This window comes from Elephantulus edwardii, unplaced genomic scaffold (genome assembly GCF_000299155.1).
Source record: "Elephantulus edwardii isolate Elephantulus edwardi_28Jun2011 unplaced genomic scaffold, EleEdw1.0 scaffold00063, whole genome shotgun sequence".
Taxonomy (NCBI): domain Eukaryota; kingdom Metazoa; phylum Chordata; class Mammalia; order Macroscelidea; family Macroscelididae; genus Elephantulus; species Elephantulus edwardii.
Genome location: NW_006399813.1, coordinates 4756225 through 4771417, shown reverse-complemented (window position 1 = coordinate 4771417; position 15193 = coordinate 4756225). Strand labels below are relative to the sequence as shown.

General features: G+C 40.5%; 1 protein-coding gene and 1 pseudogene across 1 annotated transcript in view; one reads left to right on the top strand and one right to left on the bottom strand.

Annotated features, from left to right (window-relative positions):
- MFSD4 (major facilitator superfamily domain containing 4) overlaps positions 1-15193 on the bottom strand; it is a 78803-nt gene that overhangs the window by 12642 nt on the left and 50968 nt on the right. The window lies entirely within an intron of this gene.
- LOC102869576 lies at positions 6458-6905 on the top strand (annotated as a pseudogene).

The window sequence follows — 15193 nt, the reverse complement described above, 5'->3', positions numbered from 1 at the left end:
TAATTTGAGAGGTCCCTGAATGCAGACTTAGACTTACCAGTGCCATACATCTCCAGATTTCCTGACTGCAGGTACCAAGGATGTTGATTGTGGATCCAAAAAAAGATGAAGTTGTTGACAACTTGAATCTTTTCTCCATCTATCATGATGGTGCCTATTTGTCCAATAGTAAGAATTTTTGTTTTCTTAATGTTGAGATACAATTTTTATTGAAGACTGTATTCTTTGATCTTTTGTAGCAAATGCTTCAAAAGTCCTCCTCACTTTCTGCAAGCAAGGTTTTGTGTCATCTGAATAACTCAGGATATTGATGAGTCTTCCTCTGATCCTGATGCCATATTCATCTTCATAGAATCCAGCTTCTTGAATAATTTGCTTAGTACGTAGATTGAATAGGTATGGAGGAAGAATATAACCCTGACAACCCCTTTCTTAATTTTAAACCATGTAGTGTTTTCTTGCTCTGTTCACACATTAGCCTCTTTATCTAGGTACTGGTTTTTCATGATCGTAATTAAGTGCTCTGGGATTCCCATTCTTCTCAATAACTTGCTAGGATCCACACAGTCAAATGCCCTTGCCTAGTCAATAAAACATAAACAGATATTCTTCTGGTATTCTCTACTTTCAGTCAGGAATCCATCTGACATCAGCAATGATATTCCTGGTGCCATGGCCGCTTCTAAATCCTGCTTGATCTTCTGGTAGTTCCCTATCTATGTACTGTAATAGCTGTTTTTGAATTATCATCAGCAGTATTTTGCTTGCATGTGATATTGATGATATTGTTAGATAGTTTCCATGTTGTGTTCAATCACCTTTCTTGGGAATGGGAACAAATATGGATCTCTTCCAGCTGGTTGGCCAGACAGCTGTCCTCCAAATTTCCTGGCATAGCCTGGTAAGGGCCCCAGGGCTTCATCTGTTAGTTGAAACATGTCAATCTGAATCCATTCAATTCTTGGGGCCTTTTTACCAATGCCTCTCATGCAGCTTCAACTTCTTCCTTCACTACCATTGGCTGTTGTTAATGTGGTACTTCCTGAAAACCTTATGAAATGTGTTAATTAGGTTATATCAGTGTAGGATGTATCTTAAAACTAATGAGGAAACAATTGGAAGAGTACAACTGACAGAGAACTACCAGAAATACAAGCTGGGTTTAGAAGAGGCTGTGGCACTAGAAATATTATCTCCAATGTCAGAGGAATCCTGACAGGAAGCAGAGTGTTAGAGGAATGTCTATCTGTGTTTCATTGACTATGCAAAGGTATTTGGCTGTGTGGATCACAACAAATTGTAGCTAATATTGAGAAGAATGGGAATTCCAGAACACTGGCCTGTCCTCATGAAAAACTTATACTTGGGACCAGGAAGCATTCCTGAGATTAGAGCAAGGAAACACTGCATGGTTCAAAATCGAGAAAGGAGTGCATCAAGGATGCATTCTGTTTCCATATCTTTTCAATCTGTATTCAGAACAGATCATTCGGCAAGCTAGACTTGATGAGGAGGAATGTGGCATCAGGATTGGAGGAAGACTCATCAAAAATCTATAATATGCAGATGAAATAACTTTGCTTGCTGAAACTGAGGAGGGCCTGAAGACTTTGCTGTAGAAGACCAAGGACTGGACTGTGGTCTTCAATATGGATTGAAGCTCAACATCAAGAAGAAAAAGATTCTCACCACTGGGCCAACTGGCATCATCATGATAGCTGAAGAAGAGATCAAAGTTGTTAATAATTTTAGCCTGCTCAGCTCTACAATCAACACTCTTGGCACCAGCAGTAAGGAAATTTAAAAAAAAACCAACCCAAAACCCAACAAATAGCACTGGGGAAGTCTGCTGTCAGGGACTTCTCCAAAGTGCTAAAGAATAGTGATGTCAGTCTAGGGACTAAGGTGTGTCTGATCCAGGCCATGGTCTTCACAATTACTTGGTATCCATCAGTGAGCTGGACAATGACTAAGGATGACAGAAAAATAATTGGTACTTTTGAATTGTGGTTCTGGAGAAGAATCTTGAACACACCATGGACCACCAAGAGAAGTAACAGGTCTGTCCTGGAGAGGGTAAAACCAACTTGCTCTCTGGAGCCAAGGATTTTGAAGCTCCATCTCACATACTGGAGGAACCAGTCCTTGGGGAACGATATCATGTTTGGACTGGTGGAGGGACAGTGCAGGAGAGGAAGACCCTCTATGAGGTGGATTAATTCAGTCAGAGACAGTGAGACTGGCTCAGAATAGGGCAGGGTTCAGAGCTCTTGTACATAGGGTTGCTATGAGTCACAGGTAATATGATGGCACATAACAACAACCACAACAGCAACCACTGAGATACAAAAAGAGTAGCTTATTCAGACAAGCAAGCACCAGTAGGGGAAATATAGCTGTCATTTTCAATTTCTTAGAAATAACTCTGTTGTTTATAGGGTTTTCAGCAGCCTGCTAATACAGAAGTAGATAGCCGATCCTTTTTCCTAGTATGTATTGACCTGGGAGTGCTATTAAAATCTATCCACTATGAGCAACCCCTCTGGTATCTGACACAATGGTGGCACAGCCCTTAGTATCACAGCAACCACAAGTTACCTCTGTACAGCAACTGATAGACAAGTGCTGTGCTCATAGAAAAATGATAAATGAGTGAGAATACAGACACCAGCAACTGCTACCAAGCTCCAGGCAACAAAGGAGGGGTAAGTGAAGAGGTCTTTACATGTGGCTCATACAAAGCCGACTGCTGGCAAGTCAACCTATGGGTAGTGCCCAGGAAGCAGCTGGTGACAAAAGCTGTTTGCAAGGGTTCCCTCTACTGGATGGGCGAAAAAACTGCATTTGTTATAGGTCTGGTGAAATTATCAGAAGTCCAAGAAACTCCTGATTTGAAAACTTCCTTCCAGTGTCGGGTGCAAGAAATTGCTCAGGACTTCAAAACACATCTGCACCTTCAGAGCAGTTATTGGTGCTTTGTAGGAGGCAAGCCTATCTAGTTGGCCTTTTTGAAGACATCAACCTGTGTGCTATCCATGCTAAACGTGTAACAGTTATGTCAAAAGACATCCAGCTCTCATGTGACATATGTGGAGAGCATGCTTCAGAAACCACCAAGATGAGAAGCAGTTCATTCTTTAAAAAGCAAAACAAAACAAAACACTTCTTCTGCTTGTTATTGGTAGTTCTTGAATGTTAGATAATTTTTACCCCCATGAGATCAAAAGGTGCCTATAAGTATATGATTGTGAATGGAAACACAGGGGGCAGAAATCAAGGATTGGAAGTTTTTCCATTTTCATTTGTGTGTGAATTTCTAATATAAATGTGGGGATATAAAGCATTACTGTAAGTCAGGGAAAAAAATGCTTCCGTGAACAAGTTTCAGCAGTTTAACTTTGTAGCAATTGTAAATAAATCTGTTACATTTTTCTGGACAATCCCAGCATTTGAACTTTTTTAAAACAATTTTTTATTGATGGGGGGAAAAGAATACAGATACAAAAGTGACAAATTAATTACGATGGTACAGACTGTTCCCACAATACTACAGCTTTCAATATAGTTTGCCTCTCCATGTAAAAAAAAAATTTTCTCACCACTGGACCAACAGATGACATCTTGACAGATGGAGAAAAGACTGACACTGTCAAGGACTTTATCTTACTTGGGTCCAAAATCAATACACTTGGCACTTGCAGTCAGGAGATCAGGAGACACACTACACTGGCAAAGTCTGCAGTCAAGGACATCTCCAAATTACTGAGGAGTAATGATACTATCTTGAGGACTAAGGTGTGCCTGACTCAGATCATGCTCTTTACTTATCTGCTATGCATGTGAGAGCTGGACAATGAATTGAAGAATAAGAATTGATGCCTTTGAGTTGTGGTGATGGAGTGGTGTACGGAATATCCTATGGACTTCCAAGAGAACATGTCTTGTAGAGGGTGAAGCCAGATAGCTCCTTGGAAGTAAGGATTGTGAGGCTTCATCACACATACTTTGGGCATGTTGTTAGGAGAGGCTATTCCTTGGAGAAGGATATAATGCTTGGAAAGGTCAGGGAAGGAGAGAAAGACCCTCAATCAGGTAGAATGACCCAGTGACTGCAGCAATGGATTCAAGTGTGTCAGAGTTTGAGGTTAGTACAGGATAGGACAGGGTTTAGATCTATTGTTTATAGGGTTGTTATGAGTCATACTTAACTCGATGTCACCTAATAACAATAAGGAACAATAGAAAAAAAAATGCTACTGAGGCTAAGACATCCTCCAGAGTAGGCTGAAAGAGTCATGCCTTCTTTCCTTTTTCCAGCTTCTCTCATGTGAAATGGAAATGTCTTTTACTCGTTCTACCACTGTATAGTGGAAGCACATAACTTGTAATCTAGCTTTCACAGGTTGGTAGATAAAGAATATTGTTCTAGGATAGAATACACCCACAGTTTCATCCATATCTGGTTTAGATGATTCAGAAGATGAGATTTTGAGCTTGAAACAATTTAAGGCTTTGGGGATGATATGCTGGGATAAATTCTTATTTTTAATTTAAAATTTTTTGTTTAAAAGTATCTATTTAATTGAAAGCTTACAAACTCCATTGTTGTTGTTGTTATGTGCCATCAAGTCGCCTGTGACTCACAGCGACCCTATTTAATCATTTATGGACGTTTTTATTTATAACATTACTTAGAATGTATAGGGAGCCCTGGTGGCCTAGTTGTAAGGTTTCAATCCCAAAGGGTATGCGGTTTGAATCCAGTAGTTGCTCCATGGGAGAATGATGGACAATCTCCTTCTGTGCGATTTACTGCCTCTGAAAATCCACTGTTGGTTCTGGCTCAAAGGCACCTTACTCCACCACCAACTCCACCATCACCACAATGTCTAAGCATGCCATTATTGTATATTACCTTTCTGAGCTGAGTGTTTTTACTGAGTTTTATTTTATGTGGAAAGCACATCAATTTTGGGCACCAAAAAGTAGAAAGTCATGGCCCCCCAAAACTTGTGCCACATATATTAGATTATAATTAAGAATATTGAGAAAGTAGCACCCATTCTGTGATGTTGTTGTTGTTGTTATGTGCCGTCAAGTCGTTTGTGACTCATAGCGACCCTATGGACAACAGCCCTAAACCCTGCTCTATCCTGTGCCAATCGCACTGCCTCCGACACACCCATCCCAGTTACCCCAGTCACTGAATCAATCCACCTCATAGAGGGTCTTCCCCTCCTGTGCTGTCCCTCCACCCTACCAAGGACCTGTCTCTCCTTACAACATGTCCAAAGTATGTCAGATGAAGCCCCAGAATCCTTGCCTCCAAGGAGTAGCCTGGTTTAAACCTCTCTAGGATGAATCTGTTTGTTTTCTTGGCAGTCCATGATACATTCAATACTCTTCTCCAGCACCACAGCTCAAAGGCATCAATTCTTCTGTCCTCCCTAGTCATTGTCCAGCTCTTTGATGCATAACAAGTGATAGCAAAGACCATGGCCTGTATCAGGCGCACCTTAGTCTCCAGAGAGACACCATTGCTCTTGAGTAATTTAGAGAGGTCCCTAACCGCAGAGTTTCCCATCGCAATATGTTTTTTTTATTTCCTGGCTGCTGGTGCCAAGAATGTTGACCGTGGAGCTGAGCAAACTGAACTGTGAACAATCTCAATCTCTTTGCCATCCATCCTGATGCTACTGATTGGTCCAGTGGTGAGAATCTTTGTCTTCTTGACATTGAGCCTTAGTCCATACTGAAGGCTGCAGTCCTTGACCCTCTGCAGTAAGTGCATGAGGTCCTCCTCAGTTTCAGCGAGCAAGGTTGTGTCATCTGCATAACGCAGATTGTTGACAGATCTTCCACCAATCCTAATGCCATGCTTCTCCTCATAGAGCCCAGCTTGCAAATCCTGGCCTCTATGTGTTACTGAGGGAGCTCTGGTAGTCGATTGGTAAGGAGCTGTGCTGCCAACCCAAAGGCACATAGTTCAAACCCACCAGGTCCCCCACTGGACAAAGATGAGTAATCATCTAATGAGATAAACCCCTATATTATTTACTGCCTCCGAAAACCCACTTGAGGGTCAGCTATGGGTAGTTCCAACTCGATGGTACACAACAACAATAACAACTACAACAACATATGTAATGGAGGAAGGAATAGGGTGCGATGCATCTTGAGTTACTAGGTGCCATCTAGTCAACTATGACTCATAACAATTCTATGAACAATGGACCTGACCTATCCTGTGCCATCCTCATCATCTCTCTATATTTATTGTTATAGTTACTGTGTCAATCCACCTCATTGAGGGTCCTCTTCTCTTTCACTGATGCTCCACCTTACCAAACATGATATCTTTTTTCCAAAGATCAGCCCTTCCTAAAAACATGCCCTCAAAATATGTGAGACAGTTGTGTGAGGCAAGCAGAGCCCGAGACGAGCCCAGAGGCTGAAGATGGCCGGGCTGCCCTGCAGGATTATCAAGGAAGCCCAGCGTTTGCTGGAAGAACCTATTCCCGGGATTAAAGCAGAACCAGATGAGTTACTTTCATGCTGTCATTGCTGGCCCCTAGGATTGCCCCTTTGAGGGAGGGACTTTAAAACTTGGACTATTCCTTACAGAAGAATACCTAACAGCAGCTCCAAAAGTACGTTTCATGACCAAAATTTATCACCCTAATGTAGACAAGTTGGGAAGAATATGTTTAGATATTTTGAAAGATAAGTGGTCCCCAGCTCTGCAGATCCGCACAGTTCTGCTTTCGACCCAGGCTTTGTTAAATGCTCCCAACTCAGATGATTCATTAGCAAATGATGTAGCAGAGCAGTGGAAGACCAATGAAGCCCAAGCCATAGACACAGCTAGAGCATGGACTAGGCTATATGCCATGAATAATATTTAAGTCTGTCTGACCCTCAAGTGTGCATTACTTCTCCTGTTCTGCCAAGACTTCTTCCTTTTTTGTTTGCATTTAATGGACACAGTCTTAGAAACATTACAGAATAAAGAGACCAGACATCTTTAGTCCTTTGGTGATTAAATGCACATTAGCACATCTGTCTTGTCCTGCTTCACTGTTGTAAAGCATGAGCAGAGGCTAAAAGTATCATCGGGATTGTTGCAAAACGTTTAAAAGCAGTGACCCCTCTCTGCTTTTATTAATTTCTTTCCCCATCATGGCTTAAGTATAAAGAACTGTGAATGAAGGTAGTAGTCAGGGTTGGCTGCAGGGCAGTGAGCGTTTTACTTTTTTTTTTTTTTTTTAGAAGGAGGTAAATTTATTTTAAATTTATGGGCTCCTTTCTCCCTTTTAATGGTGATCTAACTGCACTGATTAAAAGACACTAAGCAATTGTTCTTTATAATATACCCTCTAGCCAAGTCTAACTTTATTTGGATACTGTAGATGGACAAGTGTGATTGATTGGACCCAAATGGGAACATTAAACAAACACCACAGCCCTCACTAACAACACTGTGACTTTGCTGTCAAGTGTAGAATCCTCCTTTCAAGAAAAAATTTGTGACCATTTTGGATGGCTTGTGTGGAAACTTCTGTAAATCCTATGTTTTAGTAAAATATTTTTTGTTATTCTACTTTGCCTTTTTACAGTTTATTTTACTCTTGTTTATTTCACCTTCCTAATGTGACAATTGTATTTAAAAATTTTAAACTGATGGATCATTCTGTTTTGGTGTCCACGGTCTGACAAATTGAATCGCACTGATACAAATATGTTTTACAATATTACTGAATGGAATATTTATGAACTGGCCCTGAGCATGCATAAAACATCAGTATCTGACATTTTTTCCCTCTTAGAAATATAAGTAAATGTACTTGTGTTGTGATATAGTGAGATGGTCATTGGTGTCTTGCCATAGTGTTAGAAAATTACTGAAATAGGAGAGTTATAACAAAGAAGCCACTTCGGCTGATATGTGTGGAACTTTCACATGTGCCGCATGTATGGAATTTTTCTTAGTTCTTCTCAGAGAGCTTTATATAAAACCACTAGTATATGCTATTAGAAAACACTGACCTGATCATCATTTGGGGATTGTTGTGGCATAATTAGTCTTCCTTGTAGACCTGACAAGCAAATCTCTAGCAGACAGATAACATAAGTGTCATCAGAAAGGTTTCTTCCTTGGAGAGTGTCAGATCCTCCATTAACAACTCTTGCTTTCAAACCTTCAGCACTTTCTGTAGGAGTTCCTTTTATCCTTTAATCTGATATTCAGATTTCCTTTTCTCATTTTTTTCCTTTTCCCTACAAAACTGTTCTTTCCTACTTCTCTCCATATCCCTGACTCTTATAATTTTTAAGTAAAAAATGTAGCCTGTCATAAGTATGTAAATGTTTAACCTGTAGGTTGGAACTTAGATCTCTTGCAGTTTGAGGTAATGGATTGAATCCATTTGAAATTTCCCTACTCTTATTCTTGTAACTTCTGGAGTTTCTTCAGGCTATGGTGTATTTTATTGTGCTCCTATGTAAGATGAAGAATTCTCTATTAAAATTACATTTTCAACATGTTTGTTGTTGTTGTTATGTGCCGTCAAGTCTCTTGCGACTCATAGCGACCCTATGTACAACATCCTTAAACTCTGCTCTGTCCTGTGCCAATCGCACCGTCTCCGATACACCCATCCCGATTACCTCAGTCACTGAATCAATCCACCTCATAGGGGGCCTTCCCCTTCTGTGCTGTCCCTCCACCCTACCAAACATGATGTCCCTCTCCAAGGACCTGTCCCTCCTTGCAACATGTCCAAAGTATATTAGACGGAGCCTTAGAATCCTTGCCTCCAAGGAGCAGCCCGGTTTGACCCTTTCCAGGATGAATTTGTTTGTTTTCCTAGCAGTCCATGCATGGTATCCTCAATACTCTTCTCCAGCACCACAGCTCAAAGGCATCAATTCTCCTTCTATCCTCCTTAGTCACTGTCCAACTCTCTGACACATAACAAGTGATAGCAAAGACCATGGCCTGTATCAGACACACCTTAGTCTCCAAAGAGACACCATTGCTCTTCAGTACTTTGGAGAGGTCCCTAACAGCAGATATGTGAGACAAAAGGTCACCATTCTTGCCTCCAAGGAGCATCCTGATTGTACTTTTCCCAAAACATTTGTTTGTTCTTTTTGTAGTTCATGATATATTCAGTACTCTTTTCTAAGACCACAACACAAACACAGCAATAATTCTTCTGCCATCTTTAGTCATCATAAACTTCAAGCTTTGAGATGCATAACAATGCATAACATCTTGAGTAGTAGCCTCAAAAGAGGGTGTGACTAAGGTTACCACCATGCTCAAGCCATGACATAATTTGATTCACACCCTTTATCTTACAAGAGACAAAAGGAAAAATAAGCTAACAAAGAGGAGAGAGATTTCCTACCAACAAGAAAAAGAACTGGAACAAAGTATATTTTTCAAACCTGGCATCCAATGCTGAGAACCTCTTAGACCCAGGGGAAGCCAATTGCCAAGACATCTGGAAATATCTAAGGAACCACAAGCCCCAGATGGTGAAAGAAGATAAAGACCTTTTCCCAGAGCCAAAAAGGAAAGCTTTCCCCTAGAGTCAGTACCCTGAATTAGGACGTTTAGATGTCTATAAACTATGAGAGAGAGAAAAAAAAAGTTTTTGTTAAAGTCCACTACTTGTGGTATTTTTGTTATAACTACACTATAAAACTTACATAATACGTGACCTCCTTGCTCTATTAAGTCAGATTCAGAAAGGGGAAGTTCTTTGTTATATGAAAGATCTCCATCCATTTCCAAGATTTAACTTTACATATTAGTTCTACTCCTCATCCCTCCCTGGGGACTTATGGGGCCAGAACATCTAATGATGTAAGCCGAGTCCCAAACCCATAAAAATACAAGTAGATTTCATCTAAATTTCTGCCAAAGATCACTCAGAACTCCTTAAACAGGAGGTTAAAGAGAGCCTCACCTGGATCATTAAAGATTTTCTTCCTAAAAGTTTAGTTATTCCTTGCAGAAGCCCACATGGTCATCCTGTATTTTTCATCAAAAAGACACACAACAGGGCTAGAGATTGGTTCCAGACCTTCTGGTAATTAACCAGATTATCACTGTCATTGTAGTTCCTAACTTTCATCTGTTACTTTAATATGTTTCTCCAGTTGTTCTTATGTGCTGTTGAGTCAACTATGACTCTGGACAGATTTCAACCCTGCCCTATCCTGGGCCACTGTCATTGCTTCTACTGAGGTCCTTGAGGGTAAAGTTCTGCCCGAAGCCATTTCAGCTCAGGAGGTGACATAATCATCCTTACCTGCTCCCTCACTCATTACCACTGGACTGGAGTCTACTCATAGCTGAGCTGAGCTTCTAGAGATTGTAAATCACACAGGAGAGTGTTTATCTTTTTCTTGTGAAGTAGCTGGTGGATTCAAACCACCTGCCTTTGGGTTGGCAGCACAACTCCTTACCCACTAGGCCACCAGAGCTCCCTAATCACCCTTACTAGAGCATGCCAACAAGCATCAGGAAAATCTGACTATTTATATTAATTCAAGGTATTGTTTTGAACTTGTACATGATTTGGGCATACTGTGGTAAGAGGCTTTTGAAAATCTTCAGAGAACACCATTAAAAACAGAGCCCCAGGTCAGCCCTTTTAGACACCTAACTGCTCCCTGCTGAATCTGCTGTAATAAAAATATAAGCTCATCAGCCAAAAAGAGTTCCTCACACTGAAGAGATCCAAAGTCAACATCTTTACTTGTTCAGCCATCAAACAGACTGCATTTCAAACACTGACAAGCCTTGCTCTAATGGAACATCACCAAAGGACAAAAGTTTATTTTCATTCTGCTTTGTAGAGTTTCTTTTTCATTCCTAACAAGCAGCTCCTAAGAAGACACTGATAGATTGGAAAAAAATAGCAGATGTTACCAACACCCAACCACGAAGTTATGACTCAGACTGCATGACAGAATTATTTCACCAAAATATTTACACATTTGCATGAGTCTTTGCATGCAGGACATAATCCAATGATTACTATCTTAGAAAAGCACTGGGGGAGCTGAAGAAATAGTACAGCAGAGCATGTAGTCGTCCACTGCAAGGCTTGTAGAAAACAGCCCCAATTTAAGAAAACTAAAGGGATAACCACATTGATGAAGCAACTAAACTCATTGTCTCTCAGATTATTATTGCTCTTATGAGAGATGAAATAGAGACTATCTTGAATTACTCATGATAAGTGATAATCTGCCTAGTTCGACTCAAGAATGTTGAAGAAATGAAACCAATAAAGTACTTGGCATATTTTTTAAAAAAAGAGAATGTCTTAGAAAACATTAACAACTAGCTTTATAAGATGAAATAGAGATAAAAGTGAAGAGAAAGGCAATATAAAATAAGGAGATGATTAGAAAAATATCACTAAAGAAAGAAGACACATGGATATCAAAATCACAGATATGAAGTGGGGAAATGTTTGATCACATTGTGGGTATTCAAATCAACATTCTAGGATAAAATATGTATGCGTGATTAAAAATTTCATTTGTATTGTAAACTCACTCAGATCACAATTTTTTTAAAAAAGGAAATAGAGATATGGGAAAAGGAGGGTTGTTACCAAGACCTTGACACCAAACTAGACCAGCGGTAATGGAAAATTGGACCTTTCTTAAAAGAAGTATATACCTACAATGCAAGTCTTAACCAAGCTTTCACTTAAGATGCTACAAATAGATTTATATTCCAAAGAAATACTGGTGAGGCAAGTTATTTGGAGCTGAGCATGTCATCAGTCATGGTCCTATCTACCCCTAATCCAATCCTGAAAAACCTTAGTTATTCCTGGGCATAATTACAGCCTTGTACTACCAGCCACCATAAACTACAACAAAACTGAAGGGCCACACAAGTCAGATTACAGCCTCTGGTCCATCCCTACCTCACATCCCCAGCTCTAATCTTTCCTCTATCAAAGATGCCAGCAACAGCAGGTTACATTCTACCTGTAGGTTCACTGCACTGCAAAACCCATCCCTTTGCCTGAGCATTTGTGGTCTTAAACTCCATTACTTTAGATTCCATTTTTAAAATCCATCTTCCCTAAACATTTCACATATGACAATCCCCCACTTCTGGAACAACTGTCTATCTGTGACAATTCTTTGATTGAACCATGGTGAACCCCAATTAATCTGGACATCATTTCAGTCTGTGGAAATGCAGTTTCTTTTTTTTTTCTTCTTCTATAATTATATTTTATTAATTTTCATAAACATTTACAGAGATTTTGGGCTTCCACTCATCTTCAGTTTTGTCTTTTTATGCCGTGGTTCTCATAACACTGATGCCACAGACGCTCTAATCCTGTCAACCAATCATTTTTAGTGAGGGAGCTCTACTTTGCTTTGATGGCTATGACGTGACAGGTCAATACACTTGAGGCCAACTGAGAGTACTGCTGTTGTTATGTTCCATCGAGCTAAGACTTATAGCAACCCATGAACAATGGCTCTGAACTTGGCCCTAACCTCACCTAACTTCACCACCTCTGACATACCTGACCCCACTGCTACAGTCACCGTGTCAATTCATCTCATCTAGGGTCCTCCTCTCTTCTGTTAATGCTATATCCTTCCAAGCACGATGTCCTTCTCTAAGAACTGGTTCCTCCTGGCAATATGCCCATAGTATGTGAGTTCAAGTTTCAAAATCTTTACCTCCAAGAAGCAACCTAGTTTCACTCTCTCCAGGATTGAACTGTTTGTTCTCATGGCAGTCCATGGTATATTTAATACTCTTTTCCAGCACCGCAACTCAAAGGCATTGATTCTTTATCTGTTATCTTTAACCATCATTCAGCTCTCAAGTGAATAACAAGCAATAGAAAAGGCCATGGTCTGGATCAGGCACAACTTAGGAGCAGTGATATCATGCTTGGAAGGATAGAGCATTAGCCTAAGAGAGAATTTTTGTTTTCGAGAACAGATTCTTCCAATTTCTCACACCCCGCCCCATCCATCAAATTATACAACTCCATGATTAATCCCCCAACCCCCTGCACATCCTCATCCCTGTGCTTCCACTCCGCCCCTTGGATTCTTATACTCATTCTATAAGAATGGTTTTGTACAGTGTTTGTCCCTGTGGGACTGAGTTATTTCACTCAGCATAACGCTCTCCAGTCAATCCCAAGTTAGGTAATAATTTAACACATTGCTGCACACTTTTAAATTGATGACTGTGCTTAGAAACATATTTTGCTGTCATTTGCGGCAACGTGTTAAAAAAATCATTGCAGAGTGATATGGATTCTTAAGCTCCTTCTCTTTTATGGAGTTAATGAATTAGAATGAAGCTTACATTATCTATCTTCCTCAGTGAAATTATGGAAGATCTTCCAGTATGGAAGCACAGCAAAATCATGTAAATTTTCTTGCCAAAGTTGTCCTGGATGACAAAACAGCTCTAGATTTCCTTTTACCACAGCAAAGAAGCATATGTTTCACAGTCACCATCTCCTGGCGCATCTGCATCTGGATTAACACATCCTCCAAACTAAAAACTATTTAAAAAAAAACAACACCAAATATTCCAGGAGAAACTTAATACTGTTGAGAAGAAAGAAATAAATAATGTAGTCTGCTTTTTTATTGGGCTAGAGATTCTGGCAAATGATGGAGACTTAGAGAAGATCAGAACAGCAGCAGCACCCCAGGTGACAGAAAACAAGAGATGGATGTGAGACAGAGATGAGCTTTCATCCCGCGGAGCCAAAGCTGAGGGCCTTCACCAGGGCATACCAGAGGGCTGGTGGGGAGATGCCATAACTGACAAGATTCTGCTGGCCTAGTGGTGACAAAGCTGCACTGCAATCTTGACGGCACTCGGTTCAAATCCACCAGCTGTGTTGCGAGGGAAGGTTGGGAAATCTCCTCCCGTGTGATTAAACCGCCTCTGAAAACCCGCCGGATGGTCCGTTACAGGTCAGTTCTGACTCGATGGTAAACAGCAAAAACAACAGCAAAAAAGCTTTATAACCCTGGTCCAAAGTCAAGAAGCTGAAGTTCAGATGGCCTGTGAGCATTCTAGAGAGGCTCTCTTGACTGAAGAACTGAATCCTGTTTCCACCCTGAATTGTAACCTGTTAGCAAGCAAAATCTTGCTGAAGATTATCCAGAAATGACTGGAACAGTCTACTGACAGAGATCTACCAGAAGAGGTCGTGGCACTAGAGACATTATCACCAATATCAGATGGATCTTGGCAGAAAGCAGAGCATACCAGAGGAATGTCTGTTTCCCTGACTATGCAAAGGTATAGTCAATGTTTGTTGTGGATCACAACAAACTGTGGCTAACCTTGAGAAAATGGGAATCTCAGAAGCCTTTATTATGCCTATGTGAAACCTATATTCAGACCAGGAAGCAGTACTCAAAACGGAGCAAGGGCACTGTATGGCTCAAAATAAGGAAAGGAGTGCATCAGGGATATGTCCTGTCTCCATACCTTTTCAGTATATTTGCAGAACAGATCATTCGGGAGGCTGGACTTGATGAAGAGGAATGTGACATCAGAATTGGAGGAAGATTCATCAATAACCTATGCTATGCAGATGACACAGCCTTGCTTACTGAAACTGAGGAGAACCTGAAGTCCTTGCTGTAGAAGGCCAAGGACTGTCATCTTCAATATGGATCAAAGCTCAACATCAAGAAGACAAATATTCTCACCACTGGGCCAACTGGCAGTAAAATGATAGATGGAGAAGTGATTGAGGTTGTTAACAATTACAGTTTACTCAGCTCCAAAATCAACACTTTTGGCACTAGTAGTCAGGAAATCAAAACACAAATTGCAATGGGAAAATGTGCTGTCAGGGACCTCTTCAGAGTACTGAGAAGCAATGATATCAGTGTAGGGACTAAGGTGCACCTGATCCAGGCTATGATCTTCACAATTACATGGTATGTATCAGAGAGCTGGACAACAACCAAGGATGATAAAAGAATAGATATCTTTGAGTTGTGGTGTTGGAGAAGAGTCTTGAACCTACCATGGGATGCCAAGAAAACAAATCTGTCTTGGAGAGGAAGAAATCAAGTTTCTCCTTGGAGCCTAGAATTTTTGAAGCTCCATTTCACATACTTTGGGCACGTGGCTGCCAGGAGTGAC